This window comes from Taudactylus pleione, unplaced genomic scaffold (assembly GCF_031769625.1).
Source record: "Taudactylus pleione unplaced genomic scaffold, aTauple2 ptg000470l, whole genome shotgun sequence".
In the NCBI taxonomy this organism is placed as follows: domain Eukaryota; kingdom Metazoa; phylum Chordata; class Amphibia; order Anura; family Myobatrachidae; genus Taudactylus; species Taudactylus pleione.
Window position 1 is genome coordinate 847,785 of NW_028284872.1, and position 17,127 is coordinate 864,911.

General features: G+C 48.0%; 1 protein-coding gene across 2 annotated transcripts in view; it reads left to right on the top strand.

Annotated features, from left to right (window-relative positions):
* The first annotated feature begins 482 nt into the window (after positions 1-482).
* Positions 483-17,127, top strand: part of LOC148504048 (DNA (cytosine-5)-methyltransferase 3A-like) — a 281,101-nt gene continuing 264,456 nt past the window's right edge. For both annotated transcript variants that reach the window (XM_088448871.1, XM_088448872.1), the window contains exon 1: positions 483-546. The gene's annotated coding sequence lies outside the window, so the exon portion shown is untranslated. The remainder of the gene's footprint in view (positions 547-17,127) is intronic.

Sequence of the window (17,127 nt, forward strand, 5' to 3'; positions counted from 1 at the left end):
TGCAGAGCACGGGTAGAGTGTGAGTGTGGGATGAGTGCAGAGCACGGGTAGAGTGTGAGTGTGGGATGAGTGCAGAGCACGGGTAGAGTGAGTGTGGGATGAGTGCAGAGCATAGGTAGAATGTGAGTGTGGGATGAGTGCAGAGCACTGGTAGAGTGTGAGTGTTGGATAAGTGCAGAGCACGGGTGCAGTGTGAGTGTGGGATGAGTGCAGAGCACTGGTAGAGTGTGAGTGTGGGATGAGTGCAGAGCACTGGTAGAGTGTGAGTGTGGGATGAGTGCAGAGCATGGGTACAGTGTGGGATGAGTGCAGAGCACGGGTAGAGTAGAGCAGTGCAGCAGCTGCAGGACGCAGTGAGTGTCACGGCCCCGGCACTAGGACCCAGCAGCGACGGTGTCGGGCTGCAGCCTGGATCAGGGGGAGGAGGCCGCGCAGGCAGCAGCAGAAGCCGGGGGGGTGGGGGGACATACACAGAGGACCGAGGGGGACACAGGCAGGAGAAGGAGGGAGAAGACCCCCCGTCCACGACCACCGACCTGCCTCGGGGTAAGTGCATATGGGTGGGGTAATAACGGCTATAGATAGATCATGTGTGCAGGGTAAATTGGGGGTGCACCCTACTCACCCCTGGGGGTGTCATGCATGTGTCATACATGTGTCATACATGTTCGTGCATTATAGCCAACCCTTCTAATGCCTGATTATTGTTCAGTATTCACGGGGTGGGGGCACTGCAGGGGGACATGTACCCACCCCAGCTGGCAGTGCCACAGCATGCAGAACTTCAAGGTGCCCTCACCCCATTTCCAGCACTGCCTCAGTGATATGGCCGGGCATGGCTCTGTCTGTCCCTTCCCTCTGAATGTCTGTCTCTTCCCTCTCTCTGTCTCTCCTCCCTCTGTCACTCTTTCTACTGTCTGTCTATATAATTCCTCTTGTCTGTCTCTTCCTTATGTTTGTCTGTCTCTTGACACTATCCTCTCACATCCTCTGCCTGTCTCTCTGTCGTCTCACGTTCTCTGTCTCTTTCTCCCCTGTCTGTCTCTTTACTGTCTGTCTGTCTCTTTCTCCCCAGTCTGTCTCTTAACTGTCTGTCTGTCTCTTTCTCCCCAGTCTGTCTGTCTCTGCACTCTGCCCTCTCACATCCTCTTTCTGAAGACTGTCATGTCTGCCCTTGAGGGCTGGCTCAGGCCTGGCATTAGTGCAGATACCGATGTATAAGGTGGCACTGGGCATTGTGTGTGTGCCAGGCAGACAGACCCTTTCCCTGCTGGGCACGCACTGATTTAGAGACAGACCCTGTGCCCCATTGTGACGGGTTTATAATAATGCCATTTACAGGCAATTTCCAGAGCCCACCAGAGCCACAAATGCCCCATAAATGGCTGCCAGCGGGCACTCTCACTCTCAGCATCTGTTTCCTTCCCTGAGCCTGGGCCGTGGGATTGATGTCAGCCACCTGTAGCTTGTTGCTGTGTGGGGTTAAACGGGGTTACCAGCAGGGCCGCCAGCCCCTTACAGTACACTCTGGGGGCTTCGTGTTTAGTCTCATTTCACCACATTGCCATGGACGCCCCTCCCTGGGGCTGCGGATTCCGTAACTCATTTCTGATGACCTGAGACAGGGTGATTTGTGGCTTTGTCTGTGTGTAGAGGTGTGTATGTGTGTACACACAGGTCTGCAGCATGATGGTTGGGGGTCTCCCCAGCTGTCAGGCGGGGGGGACACATGTGGGTGACTACACATACAGAGGCCTGTGACGTGCAGCACAAGGCGCCCTCTAAATTCTATATAATAAACTTGGGATCTGTCTTCGTTAGTGGGGGAGGGGGGGCGGTGGTGGTGGTGGGGGCTACTGACGTATTATATTTACCTAGGTCTGTTTTACATGGCGTAGCGAGGAAAAGGCATGGTGGGGGAGGGGGGGTAGTAGGGTGTGTGCCAGTCTATGGGGGGACTTCATCCTCTAATCTGCAGATAATCTGATCTCTCTCCGCTTCGTCCTCAGTTACCCCCTGACTGTAACCAGAAACAGGTCTGTATGTCTGCTCAGTGTGTTGAGGGCTGGGTTCATGCATTCAGGGGATCTCTACGGCAGGGATGGGGTTAATATAGCTGTAAAAATGCCCGATGGGGATCTGGAAATACCCCCCTCCCTCCCAGACACATACATGTAACGTTCAGTGCTCCCATCCCAGTGACTGATAATATTACCTTATACTAGCCTGGCAAACAGCCCTCTGTTACCCCCCCCTCCCCACACAGGTCTTTATTCAGTGTATACAGCAAGACGCGGACCCTTCCCTCACTGTCATTACATATATAGTGCTCACCACCACACATCAGAGGAGCAGGAACACAGCAGCCATTGTTGGTTCATGAGTCGATAAACAGATGTTATAATTGCATATAATGCTGTTTTATAGAACATACAGGCCTCGGTTTCTTCTCACATCCCTACGGGTCCCTACACCAGGGGTAGGCAACCTGTGGCACTCCAACTGCACATCCCAGCATGCCTTGCACGACTTTGACTTTAGGGTATGCTAAAACTGTGCCAGTGCATGCTGGAATGTGTAGTTCCACAGCAGCTGGAGTGCCACAGGCTGCCTACCCCGTCTGCTCACACTGTGCCCATTAGGGGATATAGATTTGGTAGGAGCGTCTGCTCAGACAGGATCACAACACTGCGCAAATGTATCTTTTACTCTCATATAAAGAACAACCAGAGAACAAAACATCCGATTCCCAATCTGTAATGTAATGAAACGCAAGGACAACTAACAGCAGCGCCAGGGACCCCACAGGCAGCGGTACAGTCCATACCTGGCCGGTTACTCCTAGATGTAATCCAGGGGGAGATGTATCAAAACTTGGAGAGCGATAAAGTGGAGGAGTTCCCCCATATCAGCGTCTGACTGTCCTTCCATAGACTGTGCTGGATAAATGACAGACGCTGATCGCAACTTCCCCCACTTTATCCCTCTCCTAGGCCTGATACATCTCCCCTCCAGTCTGCTGTATGTGTAATTACAGGGTGTAAATGTCTTCTCATTTCTACATTGTATTCCCCATAACTGCAGGTGCAGCAACATTGTATCACCAGTATAACAACCAAGCAGTGCCTGTCACATTGTGTGTGCTGCCGGCCTGTGGCTCAGGACTGTGGGGTCCCTGATACAGAAACTACTGTCCCTGTACTTCCTGTATGTGGAAGAGAAAAAAAAGTCATTGTTGCTGCATTTTTTGATGACTTTTGTTAATATACACAATTACCGTCTTTCTTCCTATAGTTACCCTGAGAAGCACTGCTATCAATATACTGAGGAGGGGGTAGCTGGGAACAGGAATGAGGAAAGGAATGGCAGGAGAGAGACTGTAAGTTTAGGGGTGGGCTGGGTGGCAGGCGGTGGGAATGAGGAGGGGGAGCTGGTGGCAGTAATGAGGAGGGGGTGCTGGTGGCGGTAATGAGGAGGGGGAGCTGGTGGCGGTAATGAGGAGGGGGAGCTGGTGGCGGTAATGAGGAGGGGGAGCTGGTGGCGGTAATGAGGAGGGGGAACTGGTGGCGGTAATGAGGGGGAGCTGGTGGCGGTAATGAGGAGGGGGTGCTGGTGGCGATAATGAGGAGGGGGAGCTGGTGGCGGTAATGAGGTGTTACGATCCTCTAGCAATTGCTAGGACCGAGATGGAGGTATTGGAGGTATGAGGCACATCGAAGAACAGTCACAAACAGAATATTAAAATCATGGCAGATTACTTTATAAATTATATGGTGGACCTGGAGGGCCAGTACAAACACAACATGTCACTGGGGCAGTAAGGAGCTGATACAATAGGAGAGTCAATAGAGTATACTGTAGACTTACAGCCCAAACTAAAGTTGTTGAATGGCCAGGAGGCCTATTTGACAGCGATGCTTGAAACGTGGTATAGAAGCAGGATTGCTGGATGGCCTGGAGGGCCTAGTAGACAGCGATGCTTGAAACGTGTTGAAGCAGGATTGCTGTATGGCCTGGAGGACCCAGTAGACAGCGATGCTTGAAACGTGGTGTAGAAGCAGGAGTGCTGTATGGCCTGGAGGACCCAGTAGACAGCGATGCTTGAAACATGGTGTAGAGGCAGGATTGCTGTATGGCCTGGAGGGCCTAGTAGGCAGCGATGCTTGAAACGTGGTGTAGAAGCAGGAGTGCTGGATGGCCTGGAGGGCCCAGTAGACAGCGATGCTTGAAACATGGTGTAGAGGCAGGATTGCTGTATGGCCTGGAGGGCCTACTAGACAGCAATGCTTGAAACGTGGTGTAGATGCAGGATAGCTGTATGGCCAGGAGGGCCTAGTAGACAGCGATGCTTGGAACGTGGTGTAGAGGCAGGATAGCTGTATGGCCTGGAGGGCCCTGTAGACAGCGATGCTTGAACCCGGGGTCACTTAGAAGCCAGTGAGTACACGCACCATGTACAGATTATAACAGAAAGCAAGTTGCATAACCAAAAGTTCCACATGAAAACTCTATAGCCGACAGGGCGGCAACAGTCCAGGGAGTTCAAATAGGATCAGCTGCCAGTCAGGCAACACTAGGAGGAAACATGTGACATCCTCTGACGTCTGGGTCTCCTAGCAACCGGCAACCTAGAAGCATGGTCAGGAGCAGGAGGAATACTGGCAGTAGACAAATCCTGGACTGGACTTGTAACAGTACCCCCCCCCCCCCCCCCCCCCTTGACGTGGGGTTGAAGAACCCCCAGATCCAGGTTTATCGGGAAACTTCTGAAAGAAAAGTCTTTTCAGTCTGGGAGCATGCAGTGCATCTTCCGAAACCCAGGAACGTTCTTCTGTGCCGTAACCTTTCCAATGAACCAAAAACTGTAATTTAACTCTGGAGAACATGGAGTCCAAAATTCCTGTTGACCATGGACAATCACTGGACCAGGTTTGACACTAGGCTTACTTACCAAATCTCGTGGAAGAAAAAAACGATTTGAGGAGAGAGCAATGAAAAGTGTTGTTAATACGTAAAGAATTGGGTAGTTGCAACTTGAAAGCAACGGGATTCACTTGAGCAATAATGTGAAAAGGCCCCATGAATCTTGGTCCCAATTTATGAGTAGGTTGGCGTAGCTTGATATTCTTAGTAGAAAGCCAGACCAAATCTCCCTTTTTCAATAAACACAGTCTTCGATGCCTGTCAGCAATACAAAGAGAAACTTTGCAGAGATTTTGATGAACTTTGCTCCAAATATGGCGAAGCCGAGACACAGATGACGGAGTAGACACACTGGAAACAATAGGTTCAAAGGAGTTGGCTCTGGGATGCTCACAGGTGACACAGAAAAATGGAGACACAGATGAAGCTGAATGACAAGCATTGTTGAACGCAAATGCAGGACCCAATCTGAATGACATTTGGAAATGAAACAACGTAAATATTGCTACAGAGACTGGTTGTCACGTTCCGTCTGACCATTGGACTGTGGATGATATCCTGATGAGAGACTGATAGAAACACCCATCGAGGAACAAAATGCTCTCCAAAATTGTGCAATGAATTGAGTGCCACGATCAGACACAATATCTAAAGGCAATCCATGAAGTCTAAAGATGTGTTGTATAAATAATCAAGAAAGTTCTCTGGCCAACGGCAGCTTGGTCAAAGGAACAAAGTGTGCCATTTTACTAAATCGGTTCACAACCGTCCACACAACCGAACATCCAGAGGAAACTGGACGATCAACAATTAAGTCCATGACAGTGTGCGTCCAAGGTCTCTTAGGTGTAGACAAAGAAAAAGAAGACCAGGAGGAGCTGTCTGAGGAGTCTTATTACGGGCACAGACTTCACATGCTAAAACAAACTCACGAACATCTTTGGCTAAGGATGGCCACCAGACAGAACGAGAGAGAATGTCCACAGTCTTAGTAATGCCTGTATGACCAAAGGCTTTTCTAGAATGAAAATCCAAAAGGACAGTTTTCCTGTCTCTCAGGAACAAATAGAAGATGGAGCTTCAGATTGGCATCTCTGGAGTTTCTCAGCTAGAGTCCGGGTTAAGGCAAATTTAATGAAATCTTTAGGAATGATGGGTTCTTCAGAAATGGAGATTTGTTGGTCAAAGAAGAAACTTCTGGAGAGAGCCATCAGCTTTAACATTTTTAGAACCAGGATGGAAGGAAATAACAAAATTAAAACGAGTAAAAAATAAAGCCCAACTTGCTTGTCTGGAATTGACACGCTTAGCTGTTTCAATATAGGCCAGTTTTTTATGATCAGTGAGAACTGTGACTTGATGTTTGGCCCCCTCAAGCCAGTGTCTCCAATCTTCAAAAGCCCATTTAATGGCAAGCAATTCTCTGTTCCCCACATCGTAATTACATTCAGCAGTGGCAAATTTGCGTGAAAAAATAGCACATGGATGCAATTTATTATCTGGAGGACTTCTTTGAGAAAGAATTGCTCCAGCCCCAACCTCTGATGCATCAACTTCCAAAATAAATAGCAACTCAGGATCAGGATGACGTAGAACAGGTGCATGAGTAAAGGCAGTCTTCAGATCTTCAAAGGCCTGGATAGCCTTCAAAGGCCAATTAGCTGTATCCGCTCCTTTCTTGGTAAGGTCCACAATAGGAGCCACAATGGTAGAGAAAGAATTGATAAATCTCTGGAAATAATTAGCAAATCCAAGGAAACGCTGGATGCCATTCAAAGTATTGGGCTGAACCCATTCAAGAACTGCTTTGACTTTACTGGGATCCAGCAAAAAAAATCCCTCAGTAGAGATGACATAACCCAGAAAGGATACTTGAGCGACGTGGAATTCACATTTCTCCAATTTAGCAAAAAGATGATGCTCACGAAGCTGTTGCAAAACCAAACGAACATGTTGAACATGGAGCTCTTCTGACTTGGAGTAAATAAGGATATCATTCAAATAGACAACCACAAGAACACCCAGGAACTCTTGAAGGACATCATTAATTAAATCCTGAAAAACAGCAGGAGCGTTAGCAAGTCCAAATGGCATGACGAGATACTCATAGTGACCTGAATGAGTGTTGAAAGCAGTCTTCCACTCATCACCTTCCTTATTGCGAATAAGGTTATAAGCTCCTCTGAGATCAATTTTGGAGAAAATGGTCGCTTCTCGGAGTTGATCAAAAAGCACAGAAATAAGAGGTAGCGGGTATGAGTTCTTGATGGTTATACTGTTAAGTCCTCTAAAGTCAATACATGGATGTAGAGACCCATCCTTCTTTTGGACAAAAAAGAAGCCTGCACCAACCGGGGACTTGGATGGACGAATAAATCCGCTGGCTAAATCCTCATTAATATAATCCTCCATAGCTTTACTCTCAGGAATGGACAGAGAATACAAACGACCTTTAGGCAACTTGGCTCCAGGAACCAGATTGATGGTGCGGTCATATGGTCGACGTGGAGGCAATGCATTAGCTTTTTGTTTAGAAAACACATCAGCAAAGTCCAAATATTGAGAAGGAATGCTACAAGCGGAACGAAACTTCAGGACATTGTAGCATCCGCACAGGGAGTGAAAGGCATGAGGACTGACATTCAGGACCCCACTTAATAATTTCCCCAGAGAACCAGTCAATGGAAGGATTGTGTAATTTAAGCCACGTAAGGCCCAATACAATTGGAACCAAAGGACAATGCAGAAGAAAAAATGTAAACAATCCTGTATGTAAAACACCCATGGTAAGCCGAATAAAAGGTGTCTTAACCTTAAGAGTTCCTTTAGAGATTAAACCTCCATCCAGGCCACAAATGGAAACTTCTTGCTTTAATGGAACTGCAGGAATCTTTAACTTCTGAAATAACGCATAGTCCATAAAATTAGCTGTTGCTCCACTATCCAAAAAAGCCTGTGTCTTGAACTCTTTATCAGATGAATGAATGGATACAGGAACAAGTACTGAATTCTTGGAGGAAATAGAGGCTAGACCGAAGTGTAATTCCTCCTGTACACTTAGACCCTGCCTTATTACAAATATCAAAGGACAATCTTTTATGGAATGAGCCTTGTCTCCACAGTACATACAGAGACCTCGTGAACGTTTTCTACGCCTTTCTCCTGGAGACAGACGAGAAGCTCCAATTTGCATAGGCTCCTCACGATCGGAGCAGCCTAGTAGGCAACTGCTGCTCTCTCTGTCTTTCACGTCAACGACGATCAATACGGATAACTGTCTGCATGAAGTTATCCAGAGTCTTTGCCGGGGAATGTTGTACAAGAATGTCCTTTATTACCTCAAAGTCCAATCCGAAACTGACTACGCAGCCTGATTTCGTTGCCCATCTACGAAATTCAGAACAATAAAACTCTGCAGTTTTTTGTCCTTGTTTAAGAGAGCGAAGCTTGGATTCTGCAAGTGATACCTTGTCTGGGTCATCATACAACAGGCCCAGCTGGAGGAAAAAGGCATCCACAGTCTGAAGGGCAACATGCGAGGAAGACAGTCCAAATGCCCATGTTTGCGGATCACCCTGAAGCAGGGAAATAATAAGTCCAACTCTTTGTGTCTCAGAACCAGAAGAGACTGGACGCATGCGGAAATAAAGTTTACAACTCTCACGGAAATTTACAAACAAGTTTCTGTCCCCAGAGAAACGATCAGGCAAGTTCATTTTGGGCTCCTTAAGAGCAGCTTGTAACGAGGAGGAACGGACATCTTCAACTTGAAGTGAGAGTTCATTAACTTTTTGAGTAAGAGTCTGAATTTGCGCTGCCAGAATTTATGCTGGATTCTGCGTATGCTCCATCGTAGTCCAAAGATTTGGTCGGCTATAATGTTACGATCCTCTAGCAATTGCTAGGACCGAGATGGAGGTATTGGAGGTACGAGGCACATCGAAGAACAGTCACAAACAGAATATTAAAATCATAGCAGAGTACTTTATAAATGATATGGTGGACCTGGAGGGCCAGTACAAACACAACATCTCACTGGGGCAGTAAGGAGCTGATACAATAGGAGAGTCAATAGAGTATACTGTTGACAGCGATGCTTGAAACGTGGTATAGAAGCAGGATTGCTGGATGGCCTGGAGGGCCTAGTAGACAGCGATGCTTGAAACATGGTGTTGAAGCAGAAGTGCTGGATGGTCTGGAGGGCCTAGTAGACAGCGATGCTTGAAACATGGTGTTGAAGCAGGATTACTGTATGGCCTGGAGGGCCTAGTAGACAGCAATGCTTGAAACGTGGTGTAGAGGCAGGATAACTGTATGGCCTGGAGGGCCCAATAGACAGCGATGCTTGAACCCGGGGTACTTGGGTCACTTAGAAGCCAGTGAGCAGAGTACACGCAGCCTGTACAGATTATAACTGGAAGTCTGAATGCACAGAAAGCAAGTTGCATAACCAAAAGTTCCACATGAAACGTCTATAGCCAACAGGGCGGCGACAGACCAGGAAGTTCAAATAGGATCATCTGTCAATCAGGCAACACTAGGAGGAAACATGTGACATCCTCTGACGTATGGGGCTCCTAGCAACCGGCAACCTAGAAGCATGGTCAGGAGCAGGAGGAATACTGGCAGGAGACAAATCCTGGACGGTAATGAGGAGGGGGAGCTGGTGGCAGTAATGAGGAGGGGGAGCTGGTGGCGGTAATGAGGAGGTGAAGCTGGTGGCAGTAATGAGGAGGGGGAGCTGGTGTAGGTAATGAGGAGGGGGAGCTGGTGGCAGTAATGAGGGAGAGCTGGTGGCGGTAATGAGGAGGGGGAGCTGGTGGCATATAATGAGGGAGAGCTGGTGGCAGTAATGAGGAGGGGAAGCTGGTGTAGGTAATGAGGAGGGGGAGCTGGTGGCAGTAATGAGGAGGGGGAGCTGGTGGCATATAATGAGGGAGAGCTGGTGGCAGTAATGAGGGAGAGCTGGTGGCGGTAATGAGGAGGGGGAGCTGGTGGCGGTAATGAGGAGGGGGAGCTGGTGGCGGTAATGAGGAGGTGAAGCTGGTGGCGGTAATGAGGAGGTGAAGCTGGTGGCGGTAATGAGGAGGGGGAGCTGGTGGCTGTAATGAGGAGGGGGAGCTGGTGGCGGTAATGAGGAGGGGGAGCTGGTGGCGGTAATGAGGATAGGTTGGCAGGGTGCGGTATTGTGAGAAGAGGGTGATAAGGGGTGGATGGAAGGATGCTGTAATGAGGAAGGGGTGGCAGGGGACAGGCACAGTAATCCACCGGTCTAGATAGCAGAAAAATATTGAACATTATTTACAATTATCTTATTCTGAATAGTGGAAGATGAAATTGTGCCCTTCCCTTACAGTCTGTTCTCTCTAATAGGGGAAAAGTGTCAGCGTGGTGGTGGGGGGTGGTCAGACTGCACACCCTGATTGTAAAAATATTACTTGTGCCCGGTGCATTGGGAACAGAAGCGTCTCATTGGTGTCTATTACCTATATGTTATAGTATTACCGGTGCGTTGGGGAACAGAGGTGTCTCATTGCTGCCTGTGACCTATATGTTATAGTATTACCGGTGCGTTGGGGAACAGAGGTGTCTCATTGCTGTGTGTGACCTATATGTTATAGTATTACCGGTGCGTTGGGGAACAGAGGTGTCTCATTGCTGTCTGTGACCTATATGTTATAGTATTACCGGTGCGTTGGGGAACAGAGGTGTCTCATTGCTGTCTGTGACCTGTATGTTATAGTATTACCGGTGCGTTGGGGAACAGAGGCGTCTCATTGCTGTGTGTGACCTATATGTTATAGTATTACCGGTGCGTTGGGGAACAGAGGCGTCTCATTGCTGTCTGTGACCTGTATGTTATAGTATTACCGGTGCGTTGGGGAACAGAGGTGTCTCATTGCTGCCTGTGACCTATATGTTATAGTATTACCGGTGCGTTGGGGAACAGAGGCGTCTCATTGCTGCCTGTGACCTATATGTTATAGTATTACCGGTGCGTTGGGGAACAGAGGCGTCTCATTGCTGTCTGTGACCTGTATGTTATAGTATTACCGGTGCGTTGGGGAACAGAGGTGTCTCATTGCTGCCTGTGACCTATATGTTATAGTATTACCGGTGCGTTGGGGAACAGAGGCGTCTCATTGCTGCCTGTGACCTATATGTTATAGTATTACCGGTGCGTTGGGGAACAGAGGCATCTCATTGCTGTGTGTGACCTATATGTTATAGTATTACCGGTGCGTTGGGGAACAGAGGCGTCTCATTGCTGTCTGTGACCTATATGTTATAGTATTACCGGTGCGTTGGGGAACAGAGGCGTCTCATTGCTGTCTGTGACCTATATGTTATAGTATTACCGGTGCGTTGGGTAACAGAGGCGTCTCATTGCTGTCTGTGACCTATATGTTATAGTATTACCGGTGCGTTGGGGAACAGAGGTGTCTCATTGCTGTGTGTGACCTATATGTTATAGTATTACTGGTGCGTTGGGTAACAGAGGTGTCTCATTGCTGTGTGTGACCTATATGTTATAGTATTACTGGTGCGTTGGGGAACAGAGGCGTCTCATTGCTGCCTGTGACCTATATGTTATAGTATTACCGGTGCGTTGGGGAACAGAGGCGTCTCAGTGCTATGTGTGACCTATATGTTATAGTATTACCGGTGCGTTGGGGAACAGAGGCGTCTCATTGCGCTCTGTGACCTATATGTTATAGTATTACCGGTGCGTTGGGGAACAGAGGCGTTTCATTGCTGCCTGTGACCTATATGTTATAGTATTACCGGTGCGTTGGGGAACAGAGGCGTCTCATTGCTGCCTGTGACCTATATGTTATAGTATTACCGATGCGTTGGGGAACAGAGGCGTCTCATTGCTGTCTGTGACCTATATGTTATAGTATTACCGGTGCGTTGGGGAACAGAGGCGTCTCATTGCTGCCTATGACCTATATGTTATAGTATTACCGGTGCGTTGGGGAACAGAGGCGTCTCATTGCTGTCCGTGACCTATATGTTATAGTATTACCGGTGCGTTGGGGAACAGAGGCGTCTTATTGCGCTCTGTGACCTATATGTTATAGTATTACCGGTGCGTTGGGGAACAGAGGCGTCTCATTGCTGCCTATGACCTATATGTTATAGTATTACCGGTGCGTTGGGGAACAGAGGCGTCTCATTGCTGCCTATGACCTATATGTTATAGCATTACCGGTGCGTGTGCGTTGGGGAACAGAGGCGTCTCATTGCGCTCTGTGACCTATATGTTATAATATTACCGGTGCGTTGGGGAACAGAGGCGTCTCATTGCCGCCTATGACCTATATGTTATAGTATTACCGGTGCGTTGGTTAACAGAGGCGTCTCATTGCTGCCTATGACCTATATGTTATAGCATTACCGGTGCGTGTGCGTTGGGGAACAGAGGCGTCTCATTGCGCTCTGTGACCTATATGTTATAGTATTACCGGTGCGTTGGTTAACAGAGGCGTCTCATTGCTGCCTATGACCTATATGTTATAGTATTACCGGTGCGTTGGGGAACAGAGGCGTCTCATTGCTGCCTGTGACCTACATGTTATAGTATTACCGGTGCATTGGGGAACAGAGGCGTCTCATTGCTGTCTATGATCTATATGTTATAGTATTACCGGTGCGTTGGGGAACAGAGGTTATAATACTACTATATATTCCATGTTTTATGATTATTTATGCTTGTTCACAGTCCGTGTCCTGGAGATTAAAATCTGCATTTACAGTATATAGTGTGTCTCTGTATTGCTGCAGAGAGCGAGTGTGTACTGTCCTTACAGATAAACTCCTCTGTCCTGGTCACCTGTCACTTACATGTCACTGGGGCAGATGCTTGGAGCTCTGGGAAGTGATAAAGTGCAGAGTGATAAACAACCAACCAATCAGCTCCCAACTGTCATTTTTCAAACACAGCCTGTTACATGACAGTTAGGGGCTGAATGGTTGATCATTTATCACTTTGCACTTTATCATTTCCCAGAACATCATACATCAGCCCCATTGTGTGCTGTGTGTCTGCTTTATAAATAAGCAATGCAAGTGTGAGGGATATAATCAGGGTTATCTGAGGACCGCTGCAGTTCTCTGCATGACCCTAAGGGGGAGCTGACATCATGCTGAGTGTTACTGACATTGCCTCACTAAGGGGTAATGCGGCATGTTGTGACATCATGTGCCTTTTTTCCTGCGCAGGGGATTCACTATATATATATATATATATATATATGGAAATAGTAGTTCTTGGATCGCGCACAGTGTATTTAACCTGATTGTGACATTAAAGTGCAGGTGTCATATATATGAAAAGTTAATCGACCACTTGAATCCTTCAAATAAGAGGAGGCAGCAGTCCCTTCCGTAGGTCTGTATGGCAATCAGATGAAATAGTGATCTGGAAAATGGGGTGGAAAGGACAAGCGCCAAATAGTGTGATAAATTAAAAAATAATTGTGCCCGTGCTCAAATAATAATGTGCGTACCAAAAGATAAATCTTTAAGGCTTATCTGTAAATCTTGTCAGTCGATTGAGTATACAAAGCTGGACCCGGGTTACTGGTGTCAGATAGGACCTTAGTAGGGAAAGGCTCTTGACAGAGCCAGGTGAAGAAGAAAAATAATATAGTGTAGTAATTTCAGAATACTGAGTCTCGTAATAAATGGTTATGCGTACCCGATAGATTCTTGTGTAGATGCATATAGTGTTAACCTTTGGTAACTTTATCCAGGTTTCTTCCTTATTTTTCAGCCCCAAAAGTACCCACATAAAGTGGCGATGGTCTGCTCACTCCCCTTGATATGCGGTCTGTCACCCTTGTCAATATACGAGCCAGAGAGGAGGACTTCATATATTATTTCATCTACTTATTATACAATCCAGGAACCACTTCTCCTTTGTTGCAGCACAGGACACAGCCAGACACAGTCTCTCTCCCAACCCAGTGTGTGTGCAATCAGGACAGCCCCAGTTGCACACACACTGGGTTGGGAGAGAGACTGGCTGTGTCCTGTGCTGCAACAAAGGAGAAGTGGTTCCTGAATTGTATAATAAGTAGATGAAATAATATATGAAGTCCTCCTCTCTGGCTCGTATATTGACAAGGGTGACAGACCGCATATCAAGGGGAGTGAGCAGACCATCGCCACTTTATGTGGGTACTTTTGGGGCTGAAAAATAAGGAAGAAACCTGGATAAAGTTACCAAAGGTTAACACTATATGCATCTACACAAGAATCTATCGGGTACGCATAACCATTTATTACGAGACTCAGTATTCTGAAATTACTACACTATATTATTTTTCTTCTTCACCTGGCTCTGTCAAGAGCCTTTCCCTACTAAGGTCCTATCTGACACCAGTAACCCGGGTCCAGCTTTGTATACTCAATCGACTGACAAGATTTACAGATAAGCCTTAAAGATTTATCTTTTGGTACGCACATTATTATTTGAGCACGGGCACAATTATTTTTTAATTCATCACACTATTTGGCGCTTGTCCTTTCCACCCCATTTTCCAGATATATATATATATATATATAATATATATATACAGAACGCTGTCCGCGTCCGCTGTAAATCTGAGCTGTGGAAGCGTCACTGCGGCATCCGTTACGTGTTTAATGTAAAAAATCCCCAGGTGGAACGTTATCTAGACAAAGACATGGAGAAGTGCCTGAGTCCAGCCGCCCAGCCTCCTGCCACCTGCCCTTATCACACCTCAGTAAAGATAAAGGAATCAGCAAGATTTATGGCCTGCAAACACCTGCTGACCGCCCTGTGCCCACACACCACACGATGCCGCTGTGTACAGCAAGTTCCCTCCCTTCACAGAGTAACTACTGCTTCTGCCAGCCAGGGGTACAGTGCATGGCGCATTCAGTATGGGAAGACTGAAACGCTGTGCCAGGCCGTCATGAAGTGTGCCTCTCTCCTTGTGCCTCGTGCCTCAGTGATGTCGCTGGCTCCTAGTGAATTGATAGGTTGCATTCTCTGGAATGTAATAGCTCAGCCCACAAAAACCCCAATTTCTACTTCAGGGTCCATAGGGGGTCCACAGGGTTGACCTTGGGGTATAGGTTGGGAACCAAATCCGGGCACCACGCAGTTAAAGCTTTTAGCTCCCAGGATGCACTGGGTCCACTCTCCCTATAACCCCACCCCCAAGCCAGAGGCACCTCAGTTTAAGTTGTGCCCGGCCGGAGTCGGGTCACCGTTTAGTGCAGTGGGGAGCTGATTAGCAGCCCCTAAGCTTTATTTTTTCTAAGTACAGAGTTTTTTTATTTTTACTTTGGACTTTCAGAGCGGTAGCGTCAGACTGTCCATAGGACGTCTAAGCTGCCGCTCCGTCACCCCGCCGGCGCTGAGACGCCAGTACAGATCTGGGGATCTCAGCGGGACCCCAGAGTCTGTACTAGCCGGACTCTGCGGGCGCCCAGGACTGCTGCCGGATCCACGGGGAGCAGGTAAGGTCGCGGATCACCGCTTGCGGGGACAGACCGGAGGCGCCGGCAGTGGCGGCGGGCCCCCCATACCCCGTGTGTCCACTAGACCACCAGGGACTTACTGATCGGCGCTGGGAGCCGGCGTCCCGGGAGGTTAATAGCCGGCCAGGGGAGGAAGCTTTCCCTGTTACAGCGGCTCCTCCCCTCAGCTCAGCGCGCCTTTCAGTATGTATAGTCTGGCGTCGCTGAGCTGCTTCCTCCGCGGGCCACGCTTCTTCTGAGGTCTCCAGCGGCCATTTTCTTGTGGTGCAGCAGCAGAGCTCCGGAGATGGCAGTGAGTCCAGTCCCCCTGCGTACCTCACCATCAGGTCAGTGTACACAGCGCTGTAGCCTTCCCAGACACTGAATCTGGGTAAGTTGCATGCAGTGTAATAGTGCAGTATATTATATGACATGTTTATGTATATATGTATATATCTGCATTGTATGTGACTTATGCTAGTGCTGACTGTCTGTATTTAATTCTCTCACCTGTCAGTGTATATCTATCCCTTTTCCTTATCTGCCCTAATACAGCTGTACTTGGGGTGGTTCTGAGACCTCACATTTATATACTTGTTAATATTTGTGAGGTTTGTCACATACTGTTGCGTGCTGCACGTTGCCATATTTTAGATGGAACTGTGTGTTGCATACGCTGAAAATGGGTCCCTGCAGCTAATTTTGGAATCAGTCAGGACCAGTATAGAGCTGCTTGATATTTCCGCCAAGAGGGTTGGTCAGATATGTCTGACCAGGAGATGGAGCGTTATACTGCACCCATTTTTACTATCCTGCAAGCCATGTGCTGTAGGTGTCAGTGCGGAGGATTTGACTCATAAAGGGTTCTGTATGTGGCGTCATCTGGTGCCGGCCCCTTTCACGACCCCCTTGGGCGGTTTGTTTTCTCGGGATCCTCTCAATTGCGGATCGCCGGGCGGGCCCCATTGTTGTACCTCACTTGGGGTTACTTCACCATACTGCCCTTTTCATCTCAGGGTATCTCGCAGTTTCTTGCACTCTTCCCCTGTGACACAGACTACCGCTCCCTGCAGGGGTTTTTTCGCAGTATATGAATTCCCCCTGGTGCCACAATAGTCTGTCATGCCCCTTGCAGGGATTACCACAACAGCCACCCTGGGTGGATGTCGTTTTCTACGAAATGCACATTGGCGTGGTTGACGCCCTGTGGTTACTTCCCAGTTGGCTCTGCATGTACTGGATACTGTTTTGGGCTCTTTCCCTCTTACGGGTGGAAGCCTATTTCAGGTATTATTATCCCTGCTTTAGGGCTGGTAGCAGGTCCATTCTGGTTAGAGTGAATGTTGACCTGCACCTGTATCATACACCCTCAGTCTTACATGCCTTCGGGTTCCCTGTTGCTGACTAGCGGGTGGATCGCATAGCGGGACTCTGGCTGTTGCCAGATAGGAGGTGTTACAACAGTGTTTGGCCTCCTGTCCCAAATTCCCTGAGGGTCATCACGAGCCCCTCCTGGGGTGGATGGGCGTGTTACTCGTCTGATTACAGACGTTACTACGCCTCCCATTCCTGCGTGGTCCGTAGGTGGTAACTCTGCCTGAAATCGGTATACTTGCTTTCAGGGGTTGTTACCCATCCTACCATGGCTATAGCATGGTTGGTTAATACTATTGCATATTGGGCTGATGCATTTGTAACATTTTTTCC